General features: G+C 53.5%; 5 non-coding genes across 5 annotated transcripts; 3 read left to right on the forward strand and 2 right to left on the reverse strand.

The window, feature by feature from the left end:
• Positions 1-5,543: 5,543 nt before the first annotated feature.
• TRNAS-AGA (transfer RNA serine (anticodon AGA)) lies at positions 5,544-5,625 on the forward strand. The gene has a single exon. It is a non-coding gene; the product is annotated as a tRNA-Ser (tRNA).
• A 976-nt stretch (positions 5,626-6,601) lies between these two features.
• Positions 6,602-6,673, forward strand: TRNAM-CAU (transfer RNA methionine (anticodon CAU)). Its single transcript has one exon. It is a non-coding gene; the product is annotated as a tRNA-Met (tRNA).
• A 2,709-nt stretch (positions 6,674-9,382) lies between these two features.
• On the forward strand, positions 9,383-9,454 carry TRNAQ-CUG (transfer RNA glutamine (anticodon CUG)). The gene has a single exon. It is a non-coding gene; the product is annotated as a tRNA-Gln (tRNA).
• Positions 9,455-10,694: 1,240 nt separating this feature from the next.
• On the reverse strand, positions 10,695-10,766 carry TRNAG-UCC (transfer RNA glycine (anticodon UCC)). Its single transcript has one exon. It is a non-coding gene; the product is annotated as a tRNA-Gly (tRNA).
• A 1,318-nt stretch (positions 10,767-12,084) lies between these two features.
• Positions 12,085-12,156, reverse strand: TRNAM-CAU (transfer RNA methionine (anticodon CAU)). The gene has a single exon. It is a non-coding gene; the product is annotated as a tRNA-Met (tRNA).
• Positions 12,157-24,868: the final 12,712 nt, after the last annotated feature.

The following is a 24,868-nucleotide window of genomic DNA, read 5'->3' on the forward strand; positions in this document are numbered from 1 at the left end:
CAGCTGAACAAGCACTTTGCTTGCCACTGAGCTTTGCCACCTCCCTGCAGAGCTGGGTCTCTTCCCCACTATGGGATTGTGCAGAGTTGACTTTCTGCCTCAACTGACCCACAGTCTTCTGTACATCTGTGATGACCGTGGAAGTAATGACTTTCAAGGTTAGCCCGAGTGCCTGCACTGAAAGCTCCTGAGAGCTGACCTGAGGTGTCTCTCATGGCTGAATTTAACTGTAACTGGAGCCAGATTAACCATAAAGAAGAACAAGTGACAGAAGCAATAGACACTCCACAAATCCATTTAAACTCACCTTACACACTGGCCTGGGAACTCCAAGTCAAGGGGCCTTAGGAAGCTGGGACACAGATGAATCATTTCCATGGGTGCTGGTGTGAAACTGGAGAAAAATGTCTGAGATGAAAGAGGCAGGGACTTCACCAGCAGCGAGGACTCGCAAGTGGCCACTCCCAGGAGTTTGGATGTTTCACGAACAAGGAATGTTTGTGGCCCCACAGGGCTCTGGGACACGGCATAAAAGGCTGCGCTGCTGCAGGCTCTGCATCCTCCTCCTCTCTGGCCTGCCTTTCCTCGAGGAACGAGGTAAGCCTGAGTCCGCTCCATCTCTCCCTGTGGGCTGAACTGCTGTCATGGAGGCTGCCCAGGCTGATCCTTGGGCTGCCTCAGCTCGGCCCTGACACAGAACTGTTGAAGGGCCGTCAGCCTTTCCATGGTGGTGGCTGGGGACAGCTGGGAAGAGGGGGCTTTGTTCCAGCAGAAGGGGATCAATGGGGCTCAGCCACAGCGGGATGTGCCCAGCAGAATTCACACCTGCCGTGGTGTAGCAAAATGTCCCCGGACATCTCTAACACAGCCATGTCTGTTCTGGACATGGGCTGTGGCCAGTCCTTCCACAGGGGCCTTAAAGCCACTGTGCTGGGTCCTATTCCTGAAGTGGGGCGGCCTTCCTGTGCCGTGCCACTCGCAGGGCATGAGGAGGGTCGTGGGAGCTGTAGGCACAGAGCGTGTTTAGAAGACCAAATGTGTCCCTGGAGAGAGCTGAAGGACAGACAGACTGATCCTGAGGCTGGTTGGCGCTCCCTGCTCTGTGTTGCAGCTTTGCCTCCTGCGCCGAGAGATGTCTTGCTGCAGACCCTGTCCCCCACGGCCCTGCGGCCCCTGTGGCCCAACCCCCCTTGCAAGCAGCTGCAGTGAGCCCTGTGTCGCCCGCTGCGCTGACTCCACGGTGTTCATCGAGCCTTCGCCGGTGGTGGTGACCATGCCGGGCCCCATCCTCAGCTCTTTCCCTCAGAGCACAGCCGTGGGATCCTCTCTGTCAGCTGCTGTGGGCAGCTCCCTCAGCAGTGCGGGGGTTCCCATCTCTTCTGGGGGCTCCCTTGGGCTGGGGGGGTCAGGCCTGTGTCTGCCTTTCCCCCGCTGCGGTCAGATCTGCTGAAGCCGGCGGGTCATCCCCTCTGTCCTTGGCAAACGGGCCGATCTCTTTCCCTGCCTGGCCCCCGCACACGTGTCCCTTGGTCTGTGTTCTGTGCCGCTGCTTTTGCTCCTTCTCATTAAAGCCTTTGTGCAGCATGGCTGGAGAGTTGTGGTCGTTTGTTCTCCTCCTCCCTCAGCTACCACCTGCTCTGCCAGGGTGAGCACTGGCTGCTTTCCTGAGCTTGCCAGCAGCTGCACAAAGAACCCCCAGAAATTACACCAGAGCACCAAAGCCTCAGTCACTGTGCTTGGGTCTGTAACCTGGAGACCATGGTCCTGCAGAGCCCAGTGCCAATTTGTTCTTTGTGAAAGAGAGTTAATTCAGATATATTTTGAGTAAGTTTTCAGTCCTGTCAGAGCTTCTTCACAAAAGCATAGGAAAATCAATCTTATCTTTTCTGTTGGTGATGTTGGAATTTTCTCAGTGGGATGAGTACAGGATTGTGGGCTGGAAAGGAGAAAAACACTTCTTTTCATGGCTGGACAGAGGCAGTGTGGCTTTAACAGAGTTTGATGGCAAAGTTCACTCTGTTATTTACTAAATGGATGAAGTATAAATAGAATATTGAATTGTAATCAATGTTGAATGTTTTATAGGGAGACTGTGCATTTAGAAATGCACGGTATGCAAAGGATATGGATACAAAATTCAAAGGGTGCAAAAGGGTTTAGAAGCACTCAATCCACAGTCATAGCAAGGACTGAGTTACAAATTCACAGTGACAACATTGATACCATTATCAATTCACACCCACCCACACCCACAGAGGCACAGAGGAGAGCACATCTGTATTCAGGTGTGTAAATGTACCTATTGAAAATGCCCCTTGGGCTCAGTGAAACGCTCACATCAAATCCCTTTGCGTTTCTCAACCAAGCGTGGGTTGGACTTTGAGGAGTGTGTGTGGATGTGTGTGTGGATCAAACCAGGCCTCATCATCAGTGGTGGCCTTTTGAGTACCCCAGCTTTATGGTTCTCAAGCTGCGAGAGACGTTCCACCCAGAGGGAGGTGCTGGCACAGCCCGCTGTGGCCCAGGAGGCCTCCAAGAGCCTCACTCAGGACAGAGCTGTTACAGGCTCACAAGATGATTTGCCTCAGTCATCAGTAAGGTTCCATCTCTGACATAATCCATGGTGGAAACTACTGGAAACAACTCCCAAGACATTTGGAAATTGTTTCCAAAACTGAAGCAACAATGGTGGTCTTCCACTTGGGCTACAATTCATCGAGAGAACGTTTCAAGGCTGTCGTGGGATGACTGATTATCCTTTGTTCCCCACCGTGGCTCATGCTGCTCATGGGAAGCTGATGCTGCTGTTTTGGTCACGGCTGTTCCCAGCTGTATCATGCAGCAGCACCTGGTGTGCTGAGGGACCTTTCCCTGCCCAGCTGGTTTGGTGAAGGGGATGCTTCCTCTTGCAGCTGGTTCAGTCAAGGCTTGTCAGGGGGAGGAGCACAGGAGAGGATGAATGACCACAGCCACAGGGCAGGGTCTCCCAGATGCCTGGCTGAGGCCAAGGCTCAGGGAGCTGCAGCCGGAGACCCTGGGGTTGTGCCTCTTGGGCCTCTGGAAAATGGCCCCAGGGGCCTTTCTTGCTCTCTGAGGGTCCCAACTACAAAGGTGGAGTGGAGCTGTGGTGGGGCATTCCTCCCCCCTGCTTTTTCAAGCCACACTGAGATCTGAGAAATGCTCATTAGGCCTCGGCCTTGAAAACAGCACCTGGTCCCAGCTCTTCCTGAGCCTCTCAGAAACACTCTCTTTCCAAGAACTGCTGTCTGACGAGCTCCTGTTTGCCTTATGACTGGTCCTGGAAAATACTTTTGTTTCCTGAACGCCATAACATTCCCATTCTCACAGTTTCAAAGCAAGTGCCAACACAAACTGTGGCCAGGATGAAACATTGTTATGGCTAAAGCCCACTCTCTTGCGACCCTATAAACAGCGGTCCAAAATGAGACCATTTGAGCTCTCCTGGAGCACAGCAGGCTGTGACCAGCAATCTCCCTCTGGGTGAGATGCCTCTCAGAGCCAGCAAGCTCTCAGGTTTGCAGTACTTGGAGGATTGCCAAACAACAACAAGTCCTGGGCTGACACCCTCACTCCTTGAGGCCCGACCCTGTGCCCATTGGGAGATGCAAAGGCATCCAAAGTGAATATTTCACTGACCTCTGATGGGAATTTTTCACAGGTACCTTGCGTGCACTGACTCTTTGTGTGCGTGCACATGCACGTATGCTATAGCAAATCTGGGAGAAATACTGCTTTCTTAGATGTTTAAGTAGCTTGGATATCTAAGTAAATTAGGCCTGTAAGTAAGGTTAAGTTACAGTTATAAATTTGCCTAAATGCTTGTCCTGGGGTGATGTTATCAGGCGCAGGAGAATCGACAGGGTTTTTTTTTTTCCCATCTCCTCTTCTTCAGGCTGCTGTGTGGACTCTCCTTTCCCTTCCTGGAGACTGGGGGGACCAGTTGCCAGCCTGTGTATTTTCCTTCTCCACATATTTATTGTATTTTTTTGTTTTTCTGTTCTACTGTGGGTGGGTGTGTAGCTGTGTGGATAGAGGATAAGTTTCTGGGGTTAACATTTTACTCAATCCTTCTCGCTTCTCTTAAAAACGGGCTCAAGGTTGAGCCTTAAAAGAAATTTATTAGCAAAGACTAAATTAAAAGACAGTAAGAGACCACTTGCGGCTATTTGCCTCACACAAGTCAAAAGAGTGCAGCAGTAGGAACTCAACTGGGCACAGAGCAGAGGCTCCCCTCGCAGCCTCGGGTGATATATTTTATATCCCCAGTCTCCATCTCCCAGCCACCCCTTTCCTCGCCCAACTGGAGCATCACGATCGGCTCGCTGTTGTCTAGAGTCCATTTATTGGCTTGGTGTCCTTTGGCTGTTGTCTGGGGTCTTCTGACTGGTCCGGGGAACATCCAGTAAGAGTCCTTCATTTCCACCCTTATGTAGATAAGGGTTGAGGCCCTCCTTTTATGATTACCTCATGGAGGTTCTGGAACATTCCCCTGTTCTCCATTTTGTACCACTATGCTTATAATGATTTTATTAACAATAAATAAAATGAACACGTAAATATAATGACACATTAGTTATTAACTAATAACTTTTAACCTCGATCAGTTGCAACAATTAAATCTGATCAACGTACAACTGTTCAACTGCAGAAACATTCAACAAACTAATTAACAACCCTCTTTATTCCCTAATTACCAACTTTATTTCAATAACTAATCAACAACTAATCAACAACTTTGTGAAAGCCAACTTTCTTAACTCCGATCTTAATAGGTTCCTTGCGGGCACCTCCCCACATAACCTTTTTCCTTTTTTATCCCTGTTTTGTTCTGTGTTAATAAACAGTTCATTTTTTTCGCTTTCACCTGCTGTTATTAATTTGTCTCATTGGCGGAGGAAAGGGGGAGGCCCTTTCCCTTTGAGGAGTCACTCATTCCAGAGCGTTTCCTCCTAAAATTTTGTCTCCAAAACTGAGACAAAGCTGCTAAGTGTTGCTCTTCTGCTAAGTTGCTAAGTATAACTTCAAAGTTATATGTTAGGTTAAATGCTATTCAAGTGTTATTCCTCTGTTAAATTTTAAGGTTCAGATATTAATTAAGTTTAAGGGATAGGTTAAGTAAAAATACTGTTGAGTGCTGTTAAGGTGTTAGGCTGTGTTCTGTTATATCCTTGCCTTCACTGTCTTTTGTCACACACACACAAACACACACATTCCCCTAGATAGTTCTTAGTCCATTTCTGTTTTGATTGCTTGGATTTTGTTTGGTTTTGTTGTTGCTTGTTTTTCCTTGTTGTGCCTTAACTGTCCTGTAAGTAGTAGAGTTTCTCTTGCCAACAAGAGAACACAACTCCTTGTTGTCCTTTCAGTTATTATTAAATCTGGCTTTTGCTGATACCCTTGCCAGCGATTTTTTTAAGCAATCTCAATCACTCGTTCCTAAGAAGAACCTTGGCCCAAAGTGCCTGGGCATTGGTGTCGTGGCACAGGGCCCGTGATGTGCAGGGCAGGGAGGGCTGCAGCAGGTAGTTGTGGCTGAGTGGTGAAGGCGATGGACTAGAAATCCATTGGGGTTTCCCCGCGCAGGTTCGAATCCTGCCAACTACGGGGTGCACACCCCTTTTGGGCTGCGGGCAGCTGACCACGCTGCAGCCGTGACACAGCCCCAGAGGGCTCCTGCCACTGCAGCCCCGGCTCTTCCCGCAGAGCAGCCGCAAGGGAGGAGCTGCTGGCGGCCTTGCCTGGCTTCTGAAGGCCCTTCCTCGGGCCACGGGAAAGCCTCAGGCGCGCACGGAAGGGCAGGAGACTAAAGCCCAGTGCTGCTGCAAGGTCTCTGCCCTGCAGCCAAGCCACTTGCCGTGGGGAAAGCACCGCAAGGGAAAAGCAGCTCAGCGATGTTGTCAGCATCAATGAAGAAGGAAAGGGGAAATGTGGACAGCACCTGGAGCTGAGCATTTTGTCACCTCGCATTAGCACCAAGAGTGAAAGGCAAGAACTTGCAGCTTGACAGCCTGCTTAGCACAAAGTGCCTAGAACCCAGAGCTTTTCCTTCAGGGTAACTGTGAGCAGCGTTGAGCTCAGGCACCACAATTTGCACAGCTGTAATAGCAGAATTCCTTCCCTTGGTAATTCCAAGCAAAGGGAGCCTGCGTCCCTCCTTGGCCAGCAAAGAACCAAACTGTTGGGCAGGTGCAGTCCCCAGCGTGCTGGGAGCAGAGCTGGATTTCTGGGCAGCGCTGCAGCCGTCAGGATGGCGCTGGATTTCAGGTGCCCCCGTCCCTAGCAAGGCCCAAGGCTGCAGCCTGCCTCCGGGGTGCCTTGAGCATGTGCAGCGCCAGCCTGGGGGGTCAAAGGGCAAGTGGCCGTGCAGGGCTGTGGGACAAGGGCGAGGGCCGGCCCGGGAGCTGTGGAGCGTATGCCCAAGGGAGATGAATTTGTCGGGGAGTCCATTTTGTGGGGTGCGGGAGGCCGAGCAGAGAGGAAGGCACGGAGGGAGGGACGGAGGGAGGGAGGGAAGGAGAGCCAGCAGTGCCCGGGCAGGGTCAGGCCCGGCTGGGGGCGGTGGCGGCCCAGCCCCAGGGGGAGCAGAGTGGCGCAGCGGGAGCGTGCTGGGCCCATAACCCAGAGGTCGATGGATCGAAACCATCCTCTGCTAGGCCTCTTTTTCACCAAAGCTGCCCCACCCAACAGCTTTTACCCTGCTTGCCTCTAGCTCTCTGGGCACCCCTGCCCAGCAGATAGCCCTCTGCTTCCCTCTGCCCCCGCTTCCTGCTTTTGTTAGAAATTATACAACTTTTAGTATTTTTTTAACTAACTTTAATCAGGGGTTTGTTCATCTTTGCCCAGGGGGAGGGGAATCAAAGCTTTTCTTCAAAAGACTCTGTTTACTCAGGGTTGGAGTTTCGCTGGCTGGGGCCAGGTAGGCCTCAATCAACAAAAAGAAGATTCCCAGATTATGAGAGTTTAACATGCACCTACAGGTTGGGAGTGGCCAGAAGATATAGAGGAGATAAACAGACATTAACATTACCGCCTGGTGTGGCTGGAGACGTGTGGACTGGGAAAAGATTGTTAAGAGCACCAAATTAGCATCCAAGGAAAAGGGATCAATAATCAATAGGAGATGGAATACTAAGGATTGTGTAATTCAGGTCCAATGAAGAAGAATTTCTTTGGGGTTTTGACATATAAATATGTGAAAAATCTGGTAAAGAACCATGTGTGATGGAAAAATTTCCACTGCACAAACCAGGCATGTGTGGATGGAATAATTTCTATTGCACATCCCAGGCAGCACATCCTGGCCAGAATAAAGTAATGTCTAATTCTCTAACATTGAAAAGATGTTGTTTGATAGTTTCTGTTTTCCCTAGGCTTAGGTGACACTTTCTCTTTGGCTTTCTCAGGCACCAACACTCCCAAAGGGCCCCTCAGCATGGCCTATGGGCAGCTGCGGAGCAGCAGGAACAGCTCCCTTCTCGAGGCCCTGCGTATTATGAGCACACAGGTCTTCCTCCCTTCCCTGCTGGCAGCTCAAGCTGCAGCTTCTCAGGCACAGGAGGGCATCTCCTGTAGGGGCAGAGGAGGCTCAGCCTGCTGCACATGGGCTCAGCTCAAAGACCTGGGAGCTTTCTCCATCCTTGTCTGTTTGCTGCCGTGACCATTTGTAGGGTGATCCAGGATCAGGGCCAAGCAGGTATTCCCAAGGGACACTGTATTGGCTAGAGGTGGCTGGGTGTTGGGAATGGGTGTTGGGAATGGAGGAGACACAGGGTGCTGTGGGTGCCGTCTCTCTTGGAAAACCTTTAGGGGTTGGCCTGCCCAGGACACAGCTGGTTCCTGCAGCCACCACAACACTGAAACACCTGCGAAGCTCGTGGCACCCTCAGCACCATTGCTGGAGCACGTGAATATTCCAGATGGCAATCCATCCTGCAGAGTAGCCATGGCACTGAAGAGGTTTCCTGAAAGGCCTGGGGACCACGGAGGATTCCCCAGTGAAACAGGACTTGTGTTCTACAACTGGAGGGGCTCCATTAGGAGCACCCAGCAGCGTGAGCTTGGCCACGTGTGAGAGCCAGAGGAGCGCAGGCACATGGCAGGAGCTGGAGCTGGGGTGTGTGCAGGGGGTGGAAGGAGGGGGCAGCCAGTGTGAGAGGTGCAGGAGCTGGAGCCAGTCCAGGGTGTGAGGTGGCGGTGCGGGAGGCAGTGCCCGTGGGCACTGGAGGAGCAGGAGGCAGCGCCGGCTGCGGGCGGCAGGAGCGGGAAGCAGCAGCGCTGCGGGAGCCTTGCGGGGTAGTGCTTGGCAGAGCTGCCCTCAGGCAGGTGAGCAGGGCTCGGTCATTCCTGGCCAAGGCAGACCAGCTTTTCTTCAGCCTGGCTCCACACTGCCTGGCCTCTCCTGCTCCCGAACAGCGCGGCTTCTTCCCTCTGCAAGTTCTGCTCCCACAGAGCAGCTGAGCTCCTGCTCCTGCTCCCCTCAGCCGGGCCTCCTGCCCGCGACTCCAGGCACCTCCCAGCCCAGCAGGCACAGACTGGCTTTGGGCCAGGTCGGCCTTGGCAAAAGCAGACTGTGGGGGCTACTCTGGATCCTGCAGAGACTCCCAGAGAGCAAAGAGCCACTGGAGCCAGGTGTGCAGAGATCTTTGTGATTCCCCACGCCTGGGCATCACACGGGATTTGCAATGGGGCTCAGGCACTGAGTCTCCTGCTTCTTGCTTTGTCTGCAGCCCTGCTTTGAGCAGCCATTGGGACTTGTGTCCTCCTGGGACGCCTGGCAGTCAAGTTCCTTCTGAGAAGAAGGAGTTCCCAGAGAGGCCTCTGCCCTCCTTGCCCTGCACCGCGGGCAGTGAGGGAACCTCTTCCCCACAGGAACTGGAGCTCAGTCGTTGCTCAGCCCTTGGTGTCTCACCTGTCCGTTCTCCTTGCCTCTCCAGCCCCTTTCCTTGGGTTCCCCAGAAGGTCTTTCTTCACCTTTTGTAGAGATGGGGCAATGTTTCCCTCTCATTAGTCCTTAAGGAGCGGGGCTGGTTTGGGCTGGAGAAGAGAAGGCAAGGGGGCTTCTGCTGAGGGAAGGTGACTTTCCAAGGCCTTCCCTGAGACAGAAAGAGCTTGTTGCAATTTGGGAAAGACAAGATTGTGTGAGGTTTCAAGCCTGGCACTTGTAAGAGAGGCCATGGCGGGCCTGCAGAAGGAGCTGTGCTGCTGCCCTGAAGGGTGGTGTGATCAGAGAGTGCCTGGAGGCCCTGCAGGAAGGCTGCACTTGGTGATGGATGTCCAAGGCGATGGAGAGACAGCCTTGCTCAGCCAGGGGCATAAGGCTGAGCAAGGCTGGGCACAGGAGCCAGAGGCCACCTATGCAGGAGGTCCCATGGTGTAATGGTGAGCACTCTGGACTCTGAATCCAGTCATCTGAGTTCACCTCTCAGTGGGACCTTGGCCTTTCTGTTCCCTCAGCATGCTGACACCCTCACAGCTCTTCTCCAGGCTGCATTTCAGTAGAATAGGCCAATAATTTTGCCTTTAGGGAAGCCATGCTGTCTGTCACCTTTCATCTCCTTGTTTTCCACGTGCATTAACAAAGTTTCCCAGTAGATCTTTCCCATTATCTTGCCGAGCACCACGGTGAGACTGACCAACCTATCATTCTTCAGGACTTCCTTTTTTGTCTTTTTAGAAATGATGGTTATGTTTCCCCTTTTCCAGTCAGTGGGAATTTCCCTCGTTGTACAATTTTTCCAATTTTATGGGTAGTAGTTTAGCAACTTATGCCAGTTTCTCTTAGCCATAAGCTGTAAGAGAAATGAGACTGTTTTAGCCTTTAGTTACCAAAAACATCATTACAATGAATTCCATTAAACTTTAGCATATCACTGTGGTGCTGGAGCCTGGACAGAATAGGTCAGCAGCCCTACACAGTGTGCCTAAGACATGCAGTCATGATTGTTAATCAGGTCATTTCAAACTAAGTTCCCACATGGACCACAGTCTCTTTTCAAGAAAGAGTCCTACATATTAAATGACTCTGTGCTATGAACACAGACATTGTACATACCAGCATCCCCTCTGAAGGGGAATAACAAGGCATTTGACCAGCCGGCACTGCAGAGATGGAAAAGGTGGAGGATGGAGAGCAATTTCACTCCAATGTGACACTGAGACATTTTATAAAGAACAGGCCTTCTCCCACTATACCCCCAAATTGCATATCTGGCCTCATGATGTGCAGTTCATGCCTTGGTCCCCACGTGGGCATTGTCAGTCTTCATCATAACCGTGTCAGAGCAGCATGCTTCTCTTGCTAGGTGCAACCACCTGCAGCAGCAACACTGAAAATCCCTCTCATCTGGCTCCTGTACAGTGAGGAGCCCAGCCCAGAGCCCCCTCAGCTGGAAAAGTACACTGGTGAAAGCAGCGTGTCCTCCAGGGCCCCAAGAGCTGGTGCTATACAAACATCTTTCATCACCCTCATCTGAATCCCTGGGAGAGGTACTGGGGAGAACCACAGGTGAGGAGAAACCTGTGCATCAAAATAAGACGTGTCATGGCAGGTAATAGAGGGCTGAAGTAGAAGCCGTGGTCTGTCACCCAGGGTTACAGAGACACAACAGCTCGAGGCCTCCGTGCTGCTCTTCGGGATTAGACAGGACACTACTGAGCCTACAAAAAATGAATTCTGCGTTGGCCGGGAATCGAACCCGGGTCAACTGCTTGGAAGGCAGCTATGCTCACCACTATACCACCAACGCCTGCAGGTTGTGTTGCTTCTTCTGCTATCTGGAGTTCACAGCTGCCCAGATGGAGGCACAGCCTGGTGTCTTCCATGCACACTGCTACGAGCTGCCACAGCGTACAGGGCTTTCTGTGTGTAAGATATTGTCTGGGAAACTCAAGCTGGGCTAGACACCGACTAGAGGAGATCAGCAGCAGGGAGTGACCAGGCTTGGAGCAGGACCCTGGACAGATTATGACTGAGCTGCAGGCGCAGACTGCACAGACCTAGGGTGCGCAGGTGGGAGATGGATCTGTGTCCAGTACCAATCTCCAGTCCTGAGCAGCCAGAGAAAGAAAAGGATCAGATTGTCTCCCTTGTTTATGTGAGTGCTGCTGGTGATTTAGTGGACCTAAAGCTGTTAATGGCATCACTCCCCACCCACTTTCATACACGTGCAGGTGTAGGTGCATTTGTGAGTACATACATGTGGTGGGGTAAGCACAGCCAACCGCTCACTCCTGCTCCACCTTTAGTGAATGAGGAGCATAGGAAATAAGACAAGAATTCTTCCAGGACAAAATAAACACTCAGACATGGCTTTGCAAAAACTGTTGTTGGCAAAGCCGACTCAACTTGGGGAAATTCACGTTTGGCCAATTGAAAAAGGTTCACATAGTAAATAACAAAAAGAAAAACCCCAAACAAACAGTAAACACAACCTTTCCTTGCTCTTATCCAGGATCAGCTCATCTACTTCACATTCTTGTATCCACTCAAGCAGCATGGGTTTATAAATTTTCTCTATGCTCTTCCTGCATTGTATTTTCATGGAGGCCACAAACTGCTGACAGCTCAGCAGTCTGACATGGAGATTGAATCATCTGTGAGTAGCACAGGGCAGCCCCTTTCCTCTTCCCCCAGCGATCACACTGCAGAATCCCATGTCCCCTCCATTCCCAACACCCAGCCACCTCTAGCCAATACAGTGTCCCTTGGGAATACCTGCTTGGCCCTGATCCTGGATCACCCTACAAATGGTCACGGCAGCAAAGAGACAAGGACAGAGAAAGCTCCCAGGTCTTTGAGCTGAGCCCAGGTGCAGCAGGCTGAGCCTCCTCTGCCCCTACAGGAGGTGCCCTCCTGTGCCTGAGAAGCTGCAGCTTGAGCTGCCAGCAGGGAAAGGAGGAAGACCTGTGTCCCAAGGCCTTGTGGGGGAACTGTGCCTACTGCTCTGCAGCCATCCGTGGGCTGTACCAGGGGCAGAGGGAGAAGGAGGACCAGGGGTGCCCAGAGAGCTAGAGGCAAGCAGGGTAAAAGCTGTTGGGTGGGGCAGCTTTGGTGAAAAAGAGGCCTAGCAGAGGATGGTTTCGATCCATCGACCTCTGGGTTATGGGCCCAGCACGCTCCCGCTGCGCCACTCTGCTCCCCCTGGGGCTGGGCCGCCACCGCCCCCAGCCGGGCCTGACCCTGCCCGGGCACTGCTGGCTCTCCTTCCCTCCCTCTCTCCCTCCGTGCCTTCCTCTCTGCTCGGCCTCCCGCACCCCACAAAATGGACTCCCCGACAAATTCATCTCCCTTGGGCATACGCTCCACAGCTCCCGGGCCGGCCCTCGCCCTTGTCCCACAGCCCTGCACGGCCACTTGCCCTTTGACCCCCCAGGCTGGCGCTGCACATGCTCAAGGCACCCCGGAGGCAGGCTGCAGCCTTGGGCCTTGCTAGGGACGGGGGCACCTGAAATCCAGCGCCATCCTGACGGCTGCAGCGCTGCCCAGAAATCCAGCTCTGCTCCCAGCACGCTGGGGACTGCACCTGCCCAACAGTTTGGTTCTTTGCTGGCCAAGGAGGGACGCAGGCTCCCTTTGCTTGGAATTACCAAGGGAAGGAATTCTGCTATTACAGCTGTGCACAAGAAGGGGTCCCAGCCCAACTCATATAGGAGACCAGCCCAGAGGAGGAAGAAGGTTTACGTTTACAGTACAGTTCTTTTGACCAGTGACATGAATCTTTTTGCGAGGAGCTAATTAGATACTGTTGATCACATAATGACTCTGTGCTTTTCCTGTGTAGGTGGTGAGGACAGATCCTCAGTGGGGTGTTAACTGTCTTTTGTTTTAAACAAATGTCCAATTCTTTTATTGTCCATATGGGATATTCTCAGCCAGTGAGAGCTGGTTTAGGTTGGGCCTTCAGGTCACATGTACTGCGAGGTAAAAACTCAGTCTGAGACGGAGTTTTTTGCATTAAGCAGATTGTAGAGCTGTTGGTACCTTGCCTTTCACAGGGGCTGTGACCTCCTACCCTGGCTGTGTTGTGCTGCACTCCCCCACAGCCCCTGTCTTGTCCTCCCTCCTGCCTCATCTCTGCCTTTTTACAGCCCAACAGCCAAAGGATGCCCCGAACATCAAGACAGGGAGACAAGGAATCTCCTCTCTGCCTGGTGCAGATTGGTGTCCTGCGTAACATTACTGAGGGTGGGAGACGGTTCCCAGTAGTCCCTGGGAGGGGCAGGCCCACCCAGACCTCCTTAAGAAAGCACTGTTTAGAAGTGCGGCAGGCTGACTTTAGCTCCTCCCTTGGGGCTGCTCTGTGGGAACAGCTGGGACTGCAAGTGCAGGAGCCTTCTGGGCAGCCCCAGCTGTTGTCCATGGCACCCACCTGTAGAGTGGTACCTTTTTGCAGGTACCTGGAGTGTCACAGCTGCAGCGTGGTCAGCTGCCTGCAGCCCAAAAGAAGTGTGTGTCCTGTAGTTGGCAGGAATCAAACTTGCACAGGGAAATCCCAATGGATTTCCAGTTCATTGCCTTCACCACTCAGCCAGAACTACCTGCTGCAGCCCTCCCTGCCCTCCTCATCACATGCCCTGTGCCACGACACCAACGCCCAGGCACTTTGGGCCAAGGCTTCACTCCACATTTGCAGTTGGGACCCTCACAGAGCAAGAATGGCCCCTAGGGCCATTTTCCAGAGAACAGCTGGGAAAACCTATTTTTCTCCGATGCCAGTCCTCCTCCTCCTTGCAGCAGGCGAAGCTGGTGGCTTTCTGTGTCCCTTCGCTCACTGGTTTGGCCTTCCTCGGGGTTCGGGCCAGCCGGGGCCACCCTGCAGGCTCCCCGGACCAGAGAGAAGGGAAGGAAGGTAGGAAGGCCAGCGGGAGGAAAGAAAAAAAAACTAAAACCTTTTTCCAAGCTAGCGGGAATGAAAAACCACCCCAGGAGCAGTGCAGTGTCCCCGCTGCCCTCCCTCCAGAGCACGGTGCAGCGCTGTTGGAGCCAGAGCCGTTGGACAGACCCGGTGAACCGACCGCACCCGGGCTCCCGCGGCTGCGGCTCCGGCCCCCAGGTCCATCTTAAAGATAGAGCTGCCTTGGGCATTAAGCGGATGGTTAAGGAATAAAGCAGCCCGATAACATCACCCCAGGACAAGCATTTAGGCAAATTTATAACTGTAACTTAACCTTACTTACAGGCCTAATTTACTTAGATATCCAAGCTACTTAAACATCTAAGAAAGCAGTATTTCTCCCAGATTTGCTATAGCATACGTGCATGTGCATGCACACAGACATAAAGAGTCAGTGCACGCAAGGTACCTGTGAAAAATTCCCATCAGAGGTCAGTGAAATATTCACTTTGGATGCCTTTGCATCTCCCAATGGGCACAGGGTCGGGCCTCAAGGAGTGAGGGTGTCAGCCCAGGACTTGTTGTTGTTTGGCAATCCTCCAAGTACTGCAAACCTGAGAGCTTGCTGGCTCTGAGAGGCATCTCACCCAGAGGGAGATTGCTGGTCACAGCCTGCTGTGCTCCAGGAGAGCTCAAATGGTCTCATTTTGGACCGCTGTTTATAGGGTCGCAAGAGAGTGGGCTTTAGCCATAACAATGTTCCATCCTGGCCACAGTTTGTGTTGGCACTTGCTTTGAAACTGTGAGAATGGGAATGTTATGGCGTTCAGGAAACAAAAGTATTTTCAAAGACCGGTCATAAGGAAAAGGAGCCCGTCAGACAGCAGTTCTTGGAAAGAGAGTGTTTCTGAGAGGCTCAGGAAGAGCTGGGACCAGGTGCTGTTTTCAAGGCCGAGGCCTAATGAGCATTTCTCAGATCTCAGTGTGGCCTGAAAAAGCAGGGGGGAGGAATGCCCCACCACAGCTCCACTCCACCTTTGTAGTTGGGACCCTCAGAGAGCAAGAAAGGCCCCTGGGGCCATTTTCCAGAGGCCCAAGAGGCACAACCCCAGGGTCTCCGGCTGCAGCTTCCTGAGCCTTGGCCTCAGCCAGGCATCTGGGAGACCCTGCCCTGTGGCTGTGGTCATTCATCCTCTCCTGTGCTCCTCCCCCTGACAAGCCTTGACTGAACCAGCTGCAAGAGGAAGCATCCCCTTCACCAAACCAGCTGGGCAGGGAAAGGTCCCTCAGCACACCAGGTGCTGCTGCATGATACAGCTGGGAACAGCCGTGACCAAAACAGCAGCATCAGCTTCCCATGAGCAGCATGAGCCACGGTGGGGAACAAAGGATAATCAGTCATCCCACGACAGCCTTGAAACGTTCTCTCGATGAATTGTAGCCCAAGTGGAAGACCACCATTGTTGCTTCAGTTTTGGAAACAATTTCCAAATGTCTTGGGAGTTGTTTCCAGTAGTTTCCACCATGGATTATGTCAGAGATGGAACCTTACTGATGACTGAGGCAAATCATCTTGTGAGCCTGTAACAGCTCTGTCCTGAGTGAGGCTCTTGGAGGCCTCCTGGGCCACAGCGGGCTGTGCCAGCACCTCCCTCTGGGTGGAACGTCTCTCGCAGCTTGAGAACCATAAAGCTGGGGTACTCAAAAGGCCACCACTGATGATGAGGCCTGGTTTGATCCACACACACATCCACACACACTCCTCAAAGTCCAACCCATGCTTGGTTGAGAAACGCAAAGGGATTTGATGTGAGCGTTTCACTGAGCCCGAGGGGCATTTTCAATAGGTACATTTACACACCTGAATACAGATGTGCTCTCCTCTGTGCCTCTGTGAGTGTGGGGGTGTGTGAATTGATAATGGTATCAATGTTGTCACTGTGAATGTATAACTAAGTCCTTGCTGTGGATTGAGGCCTATGACTGTGGATTGAGAGCTTGTAAACCCTTTTGCACCCTTTGAATTTTGTATCCATATCCTTTGCATATTGTACACTTCTAAATGCACAGTCTCCCTATAAAACATTCAACATTGATTACAATTCAATATTCTATTTATACTTCATCCATTTAGTAAGCAACAGAGTGAACTTTGCCATCAAACTCTGTTAAAGCTACACTGCCTCTGTCCAGCCATGAAAAGAAGTGTTTTTCTCCTTTCCAGCCCACAATCCTGTACTCATCCCACTGAGAAAATTCCAACATCACCAACACAGGAGATAAGATTGATTTTCCTATGCTTTTGTGAAGAAGCTCTGACAGGACTGAAAACTTACTCAAAATATATCTGAATTAACTCTCTTTCACAAAGAACAAATTGGCACCGGGCTCTGCAGGACCATGGTCTCCAGGTTACAGACCCAAGCGCAGTGACTGAGGCTTTGGTGCTCTGGTGTAATTTCTGGGAGTTCTTTGTGCAGCTGCTGGCAAGCTCAGGAAAGCAGCCAGTGCTCACCCTGGCAGAGCAGGTGGTAGCTGAGGGAGGAGGAGAACAAACGACCACAACTCTCCAGCCATGCTGCACAAAGGCTTTAATGAGAAGGAGCAAAAGCAGCGGCACAGAACACAGACCAAGGGACACGTGTGCGGGGGCCAGGCAGGGAAAGAGATCGGCCCGTTTGCCAAGGACAGAGGGGATGACCCGCCGGCTTCAGCAGATCTGACCGCAGCGGGGGAAAGGCAGACACAGGCCTGACCCCCCCAGCCCAAGGGAGCCCCCAGAAGAGATGGGAACCCCCGCACTGCTGAGGGAGCTGCCCACAGCAGCTGACAGAGAGGATCCCACGGCTGTGCTCTGAGGGAAAGAGCTGAGGATGGGGCCCGGCATGGTCACCACCACCGGCGAAGGCTCGATGAACACCGTGGAGTCAGCGCAGCGGGCGACACAGGGCTCACTGCAGCTGCTTGCAAGGGGGGTTGGGCCACAGGGGCCGCAGGGCCGTGGGGGACAGGGTCTGCAGCAAGACATCTCTCGGCGCAGGAGGCAAAGCTGCAACACAGAGCAGGGAGCGCCAACCAGCCTCAGGATCAGTCTGTCTGTCCTTCAGCTCTCTCCAGGGACACATTTGGTCTTCAAAACACGCTCTGTGCCCACAGCTCCCACGACCCTCCTCGTGCCCTGCTAGTGGCACGGCACAGGAAGGCCGCCCCACTTCAGGAATAGGACCCAGCACAGTGGCTTTAAGGCCCCTGTGGAAGGACTGGCCACAGCCCATGTCCAGAACAGACATGGCTGTGTTAGAGATGTCCGGGGACATTTTGCTACACCACGGCAGGTGTGAATTCTGCTGGGCACATCCTGCTGTGGCTGAGCCCCATTGATCCCCTTCTGCTGGAACAAAGCCCCCTCTTCCCAGCTGTCCCCAGCCACCACCATGGAAAGGCTGACGGCCCTTCAACAGTTCTGTGTCAGGGCCGAGCTGAGGCAGCCCAAGGATCAGCCTGGGCAGCCTCCATGACAGCAGTTCAGCCCACAGGGAGAGATGGAGCGGACTCAGGCTTACCTCGTTCCTCGAGGAAAGGCAGGCCAGAGAGGAGGAGGATGCAGAGCCTGCAGCAGCACAGCCTTTTATGCCGTGTCCCTGAGCCCTGTGGGGCCACAAACATTCCTTGTTCGTGAAACATCCAAACTCCTGGGAGTGGCCACTTGCGAGTCCTCGCTGCTGGTGAAGTCCCTGCCTCTTTCATCTCAGACATTTTTCTCCAGTTTCACACCAGCACCCATGGAAATGATTCATCTGTGTCCCAGCTTCCTAAGGCCCCTTGACTTGGAGTTCCCAGGCCAGTGTGTAAGGTGAGTTTAAATGGATTTGTGGCGTGTCTATTGCTTCTGTCACTTGTTCTTCTGGATGGTTAATTTGGCTCCAGTTACAGTTAAATTCAGCCATGAGAGACACCTCAGGTCAGCTCTCAGGAGCTTTCAGTGCAGGCACTCAGGCTAACCTTGAAAGTCATTACTTCCACAGTCATCACAGATGTACAGAAGACTGTGGGTCAGTTGAGGCAGAAAGTCAACTCTGCACAATCCCATAGTGGGGAAGAGACCCAGCTCTGCAGGGAGGTGGCAAAGCTCAGTGGCAAGCAAAGTGCTTGTTCAGCTGGAAGGATGTCCCCTGCAGGCCTGAGTGACAGCCACAGGGATTTGCTTACGGTCCACAGGCTGTGCCACGGCCTGGTTTTGTGATCAAAGAGATGCCGTGTCCTTCCCTGAAAGAGACCCACAGCCACATTGACCTGTTTTGCTCAGCGTGTTCATCCCAGAGGCCAGAGACCTGGATGGCGGCTTTGGGGCAAGGCTGAGGGCAGGGAGCCCAAAGCTCACGGCTCTTTTTTTCTGGGTCAGGAGCGCGGTTTCCCATTTGATGCATTTTACATTTCAAAGGGACACTGGATCAGTCTCCCAGAGCACGTGGGTGTCATCGTGATGCGGAAGAGTTGGGAAAATCCCTGAGCTCCAGGCAAACCTGAGTCACCCAGTGTGGACTGGGTGCCGTAGACTCAGGCATTCAAGGGTGAACAGAGCTCATATCCTCAATGTTCTGCTGCCATGAAGGGCATTTCCCCACCTTTTATCCTCGTTCCTGGATCACCTGGTACAATCTCCTGCATTTGCTGTCTCCCAAGGCATGGCCTTTTGGTGGCTGCTCAAGGGCTCAGATCAACCCCAGAAGGTCTGGGTGGAGCTCTGGAGGTCTTGTGCTCCTATCAAGTGCTCTGGGCAGATCAAACTGCCCCGGTTCCTCAGCAGGCTCTGGGCCTTGTCCTGCTGACTTCTAAGCACTGGCACAGCTCCAGAAAGAGGTCACTGTCCCTTGTGCAGTTCTCCCAGGCCTGTCCCTTGTCTTCCCCCAGGGAGTCCTGGGATTTCTTTTCTTGCAACTTGTGATTGCTGCCTCTTGCCCTTTGGCAGTGGGCCTCTCAGGAGAGTTTGGCTTCATTCTCTCCAGAACCTCCAGGAGGTGGTGGAGACAGCAGCTGCATGCCTCCCTCCACACCTTGCTCACCTCCACCAGGTTGCACAAGCACAGTGCCCTCCGCCTCCCCCCATACGTCAGGGGCTGCAGCCCTTATGTTCTGCCTGGTCCTCTGCCAGTGCCTCTCTCCATAAGAGATCACCACCACCTCCCTTGTCCCTGGGGACACCAAATGGGGACACCAACCCAGATGTGGCTTCTGCAGTGCCAAGGAAAGGGCACCATCCACGGGGTGATCAGATCCCAGGCTTATGGGGCGGGAACCGGAGATGGACAGTAAGGAACTCTCAGGATTAGGGGTGAAAGCTCTCTTGGGACAGACTTTCTCTCTGCTTTCCAGCCCTTGTACCCCAAAGGGATTCCTTGTCACTGGCCTGCCAGTGCAATGCAGAGCAGTTGGCATTCCCTGCACATACCCAGCCCTGTGCTCTCCAGACTGCCATGTGGCGTGTGCTCACCAGTGCAGGCAGCCTCAGTGTCATCTCCTGGTGGTCGTCCCCCTCGAGGACCTGGCAGGCTCAGCTGTAGGAGCCCTTTCCATCTCCTGGTAGCTCCCCAGGGGTGCAGGGCATCCCTGGAAGAGCTGTCCAAGAGACAGGCACCTGTCTGACAGCGGCAGTGTTCAGAGGACAATGGGACAAGGCCCACAGCTTGTGGAGGCAACCGGGAAGTGTGTTCTTCTCAGAGCAGGAGCAGAGGACTTCCATTGGTCTCTCCCAGCCTCCATTATCCTGGGTTGCCCCGTGTCCCATGGGCCCTTGAGCAGCCACCAAAAGGCAATGCCTTTTGAAAAGCTGCAGCAGCAGCACAGGATTCCACAGATGTACACGAGGTGGTTTGGGACTGGTCCTAAAGGGTCTGGGAATGCCCCTGACAAAGGCAGAAATTTTGGAGGGAAGAGGCTATGTGTTCTGGTATCCCAGGAATGCCTGAGTCCAGGGCACCGTGTGCACTCATTTCCACATCAAGATGATTCAGGTTTGCCTGAAGCTCATGGATTTTCCCAACTCTTCCACATCACGATGATTCCCACATGCTCTGGGAGACTGATCCAATATCCCTTTGAACTGCAAAATGCATTGAATGGGCAAAGGGATGCCTGCCCCAGGAAAAAGAGCCATGAGCTGTGGGCTCCCTGCCCTCAGCTTCTTTCCCAAATCCGCCATGCAGATCCTGGCCTCGGGGGTGGACGCGCTGAGCAAAATGGGTCAATTTGGGTGTGAGAGAATGGGTCCATTTGTCTTTCCGGGAGAGTCGTAGGCACGTGCCTTTGATCACCTTCCTACCTGTTGATTTCCTTGTTCTCTAGAGGATCTCAACTTCCCCAGCTGAGGCCAGAGCTCTGCTTGTAAAATGCATGAGGGCCCTGCTTAGTTTTTGAGGGACACACAGCTGTGGAGATTCCCTTAGACAAGTCCCTTGAGAGACAGTTTATTGAGTCCTTGGTTTTCTTCTCTTGGTTGTCAATCTGCCTCTGTTCCCCAGGCTCATGGGCAGAAAAAAGCAGGCTGTGGCAGAGACTGATAAGAGAAAACAAGGCCCTCGTGGTCCTCCCTCCTCTCAATGAGGAGCTTCCCTCCAGCCCACAGTGATCCTACTTTGCCACTGAGTTTTGCCACAGCCCTGGAGAGGTGCGTCTCTTCTTCTCTATGGGACTGTGCAGCCTTGACCTTCCGCCTGAACTTACCCACCGTCTCCTCCTTGTCAAAGTGACCCCTGGGGAGAAATGCCTCTCAGGCCTGGCTTGTGCATCTGCACCAAAAGCACTTGAGGGCTCCCTCGAGCTGTGTCTCATAGCTAAATTCCACTGTTGACAGGGCAGGCACTGTCCCCATGAAGAGGGCAATGTCACAAAGGCAATCCTTTGTGTGACACAAACCCACCTCCAGTCTTCCTCCACTTCAGCCTCTGACCTCTGAGCCAATTGGCCTTATGCTTCTGGGACACAGATGAATTGTTTTGATGTTGGGACACAGCCCACTCACTTGGTCCTGGTCCTGAGAGGAACTTAAACCACTCAGTCATCTGCTGGCAAAGCAGCACAGGGAACTGCCAGCAGTCCTGGGAACTACTAGAGCGTGTTGTGGACAACTTCCTAGCACAGGGGATAGAGAGCCTGGCCAGAGGAGAGGCACTTCTGGACCTGCTCTTTGCATCCTTCTCTCTAAATAGGAGTGATGTGGATTTTATGGGGAGTGGCCACTCAGTGCATATGGAATTGGATGGATGGCGGCACTCCAGGACTGGTGGTCGAGATGTCCAACTTGAGTGGTATCCAACCAGTGATGAGTGTGTTTTCTCAGGGTTTGGTGATGGGACCAGGAATATTTAATGCCTTGTTGGGAGACATGGCGGGAGGGATTGAGTGCATCCTCAGCAGGTTTGTGGGTGACACTGAGCTGAGTGATGTGGTTGGTTCTCTAGAGGAAGGGATGCCATCCAGAGGGACATGGACAGGCTGGAGAGGTGGGTCTGTGCAAACCTCATGAAGTTCAACAAGTGCAAGTGCCAAGGTCAGGGCAATCCCAAACATGGACACAGGCTAGGCCATGAGTGGATTGAGAGCGGCCCTGCACAGAAGGACTTGCAGGTTCTGAGGGTTGAAATACTGAACATGAGCTTGCACCACGTGCCGGCAGAAAGCCAGTCGTATCCTGGGCTCCATCCAGAGCCGTGTGGGCAGCAGGTTGAGGGAGGGGATTGTCCCACTCTACTTGGCTCTCATGACACCATAGCTGGGGTACTGTGTCCAGCTCTAGGACCCACAGCCTAAGAAACACACCGACCTGCTGCAGTGGGTCCAGAGGAGCCACAAAGACCATCAGGCAACTGGAGCAGTTGCTCTGTGAGGACAGGGCTGAGAGGGTTGGGGGTTGTGTAGCAAAGAGAAGAGAAGGCTCCCAGGAGACATTCGGGTAAGAAAGGGAGGGACACCTGGTTGGCGTGTGTGGGGATGGGACAAGGGCTACTGGTTTTAAACTGAAAGCAGATGTGTTTAGTTTAAATATCGGGAAGGAATCCTTTCCTCTGAGAGGAATGAGACACTAGAACAGGTTCTCCAGAGAAGTTGCAGAAGCAATTTCAGGGGGCTCGAGCTAGATGATTTAAGATCCATTCCATCCCCAGGTGATTCTAAGAGTCATTGCACAATTCTGGGTTGTATAAAGTGGGAGCACAACATTTGAGATGAAAGAGGCAGGGACTTCACCAGCAGTGAGGACTCGCAAGTGGCCACTCCCAGGAGTTTGGATGTTTCACGAACAAGGAATGTTTGTGGCCCCACAGGGCTCTGGGACACGGCATAAAAGGCTGCGCTGCTGCAGGCTCTGCATCCTCCTCCTCTCTGGCCTGCCTTTCCTCGAGGAACGAGGTAAGCCTGAGTCCGCTCCATCTCTCCCTGTGGGCTGAACTGCTGTCATGGAGGCTGCCCAGGCTGATCCTTGGGCTGCCTCAGCTCGGCCCTGACACAGAACTGTTGAAGGGCCGTCAGCCTTTCCATGGTGGTGGCTGGGGACAGCTGGGAAGAGGGGGCTTTGTTCCAGCAGAAGGGGATCAATGGGGCTCAGCCACAGCGGGATGTGCCCAGCAGAATTCACACCTGCCGTGGTGTAGCAAAATGTCCCCGGACATCTCTAACACAGCCATGTCTGTTCTGGACATGGGCTGTGGCCAGTCCTTCCACAGGGGCCTTAAAGCCACTGTGCTGGGTCCTATTCCTGAAGTGGGGCGGCCTTCCTGTGCCGTGCCACTCGCAGGGCACGAGGAGGGTCGTGGGAGCTGTAGGCACAGAGCGTGTTTTGAAGACCAAATGTGTCCCTGGAGTGAGCTGAGGGCCAGACAGACTGATCCTGAGGCTGGTTGGCGCTCCCTGCTCTGTGTTGCAGCTTTGCCTCCTGCGCCGAGAGATGTCTTGCTGCAGACCCTGTCCCCCACGGCCCTGCGGCCCCTGTGGCCCAACCCCCCTTGCAAGCAGCTGCAGTGAGCCCTGTGTCGCCCGCTGCGCTGACTCCACGGTGTTCATCGAGCCTTCGCCGGTGGTGGTGACCATGCCGGGCCCCATCCTCAGCTCTTTCCCTCAGAGCACAGCCGTGGGATCCTCTCTGTCAGCTGCTGTGGGCAGCTCCCTCAGCAGTGCGGGGGTTCCCATCTCTTCTGGGGGCTCCCTTGGGCTGGGGGGGTCAGGCCTGTGTCTGCCTTTCCCCCGCTGCGGTCAGATCTGCTGAAGCCGGCGGGTCATCCCCTCTGTCCTTGGCAAACGGGCCGATCTCTTTCCCTGCCTGGCCCCCGCACACGTGTCCCTTGGTCTGTGTTCTGTGCCGCTGCTTTTGCTCCTTCTCATTAAAGCCTTTGTGCAGCATGGCTGGAGAGTTGTGGTCGTTTGTTCTCCTCCTCCCTCAGCTACCACCTGCTCTGCCAGGAAGATCCTTCCCTCTCCCATGGCAACAAATGTAACCCCAATGATGGGGCACTGCCCAGTGTTGGTAGAGCTCCTTGGCACTGACTGCAGAGCAATAGAACAAAATTGGCAGGGAGAAGAGGAAAAGAAATGCCGCAGAGGAAAGGAGCAAGAAAGGAGCAGGCGAAAGGACAAAGGTGGGCATACAAGTAATGCCACACCGAGTAAGGTGATGTTACTGTGGGAATGGTCCAACGTGGAAACAACTGCCCAAAGCGTGTAGCCCAGTCTCCAGTTATTGGATGCATCCAGCGTAGACGCAGAGAGTCCCAGAGCAGCCTCCTGTGCGTGACCCACTTTGAGTGGGTGATCTCCACCTCAGCTGCTGTGTGATTCATCAGAGATCATTCCACAAGTGACCCAGCAGCCTGGAGAAGAGCTGTGAGGGTGTCAGCATGCTGAGGGAACAGAAAGGCCAAGGTCCCACTCAGAGGTGAACTCAGATCACTGGATTCAGAGTCCAGAGTGCTCACCATTACACCGGGGCACCTCCTGCATAGCTCACCTCTGGCTCCTGTGCCCAGCCTTGCTCAGCCTTATGCCCCTGGCTGAGCAAGGCTGTCTCTCCATCGCCTTGGACATCCATCACCAAGTGCAGCCTTCCTGCAGGGCCTCCAGGCACTCTCTGATCACGCCACCCTTCAGGGCAGCAGCACAGCTCCTTCTGCTGGCCCGGCCTGGCCTCTCTTACAAGTGCCAGGCTTGAAACCTCACACAATCTTGTCTTTCCCAAATTGCAACAAGCTCTTTCTGTCTCAGGGCAGGCTTGGAAAGTCACTTTCACCCAGCAGAAGCCCCCTTGCCTTCTCTTCTCCAGCCCAAACCAGCCCCGCTCCTTAAGGACTAATGAGAGGGAAACATTGCCCCATCTCTACAAAAGGTGAAGAAAGACCTTCTGGGGAACCCAAGGAAAGGGGCTGGAGAGGCAAGGAGAAAGGACAGGTGAGACTCCAAGGGCTGAGCAACGACTGAGCTCCAGTTCCTGTGGGGAAGAGGTTCCCTCACTGCCCGCGGTGCAGGGCAAGGAGGGCAGAGGCCTCTCTGGGAACTCCTTCTTCTCAGAAGGAACTTGACTGCCAGGCGTCCCAGGAGGACACAAGTCCCAATGGCTGCTCAAAGCAGGGCTGCAGACAAAGCAAGAAGCAGGAGACTCAGTGCCTGAGCCCCATTGCAAATCCCGTGTGATGCCCAGGCGTGGGGAATCACAAAGATCTCTGCACACCTGGCTCCAGTGGCTCTTTGCTCTCTGGGAGTCTCTGCAGGATCCAGAGTAGCCCCCACAGTCTGCTTTTGCCAAGGCCGACCTGGCCCAAAGCCAGTCTGTGCCTGCTGGGCTGGGAGGTGCCTGGAGTCGCGGGCAGGAGGCCCGGCTGAGGGGAGCAGGAGCAGGAGCTCAGCTGCTCTGTGGGAGCAGAACTTGCAGAGGGAAGAAGCCGCGCTGTTCGGGAGCAGGAGAGGCCGGGCAGTGTGGAGCCAGGCTGAAGAAAAGCTGGTCTGCCTTGGCCAGGAATGACCGAGCCCTGCTC

Source organism: Aphelocoma coerulescens, chromosome 10 (assembly GCF_041296385.1).
Source record: "Aphelocoma coerulescens isolate FSJ_1873_10779 chromosome 10, UR_Acoe_1.0, whole genome shotgun sequence".
Taxonomy (NCBI): domain Eukaryota; kingdom Metazoa; phylum Chordata; class Aves; order Passeriformes; family Corvidae; genus Aphelocoma; species Aphelocoma coerulescens.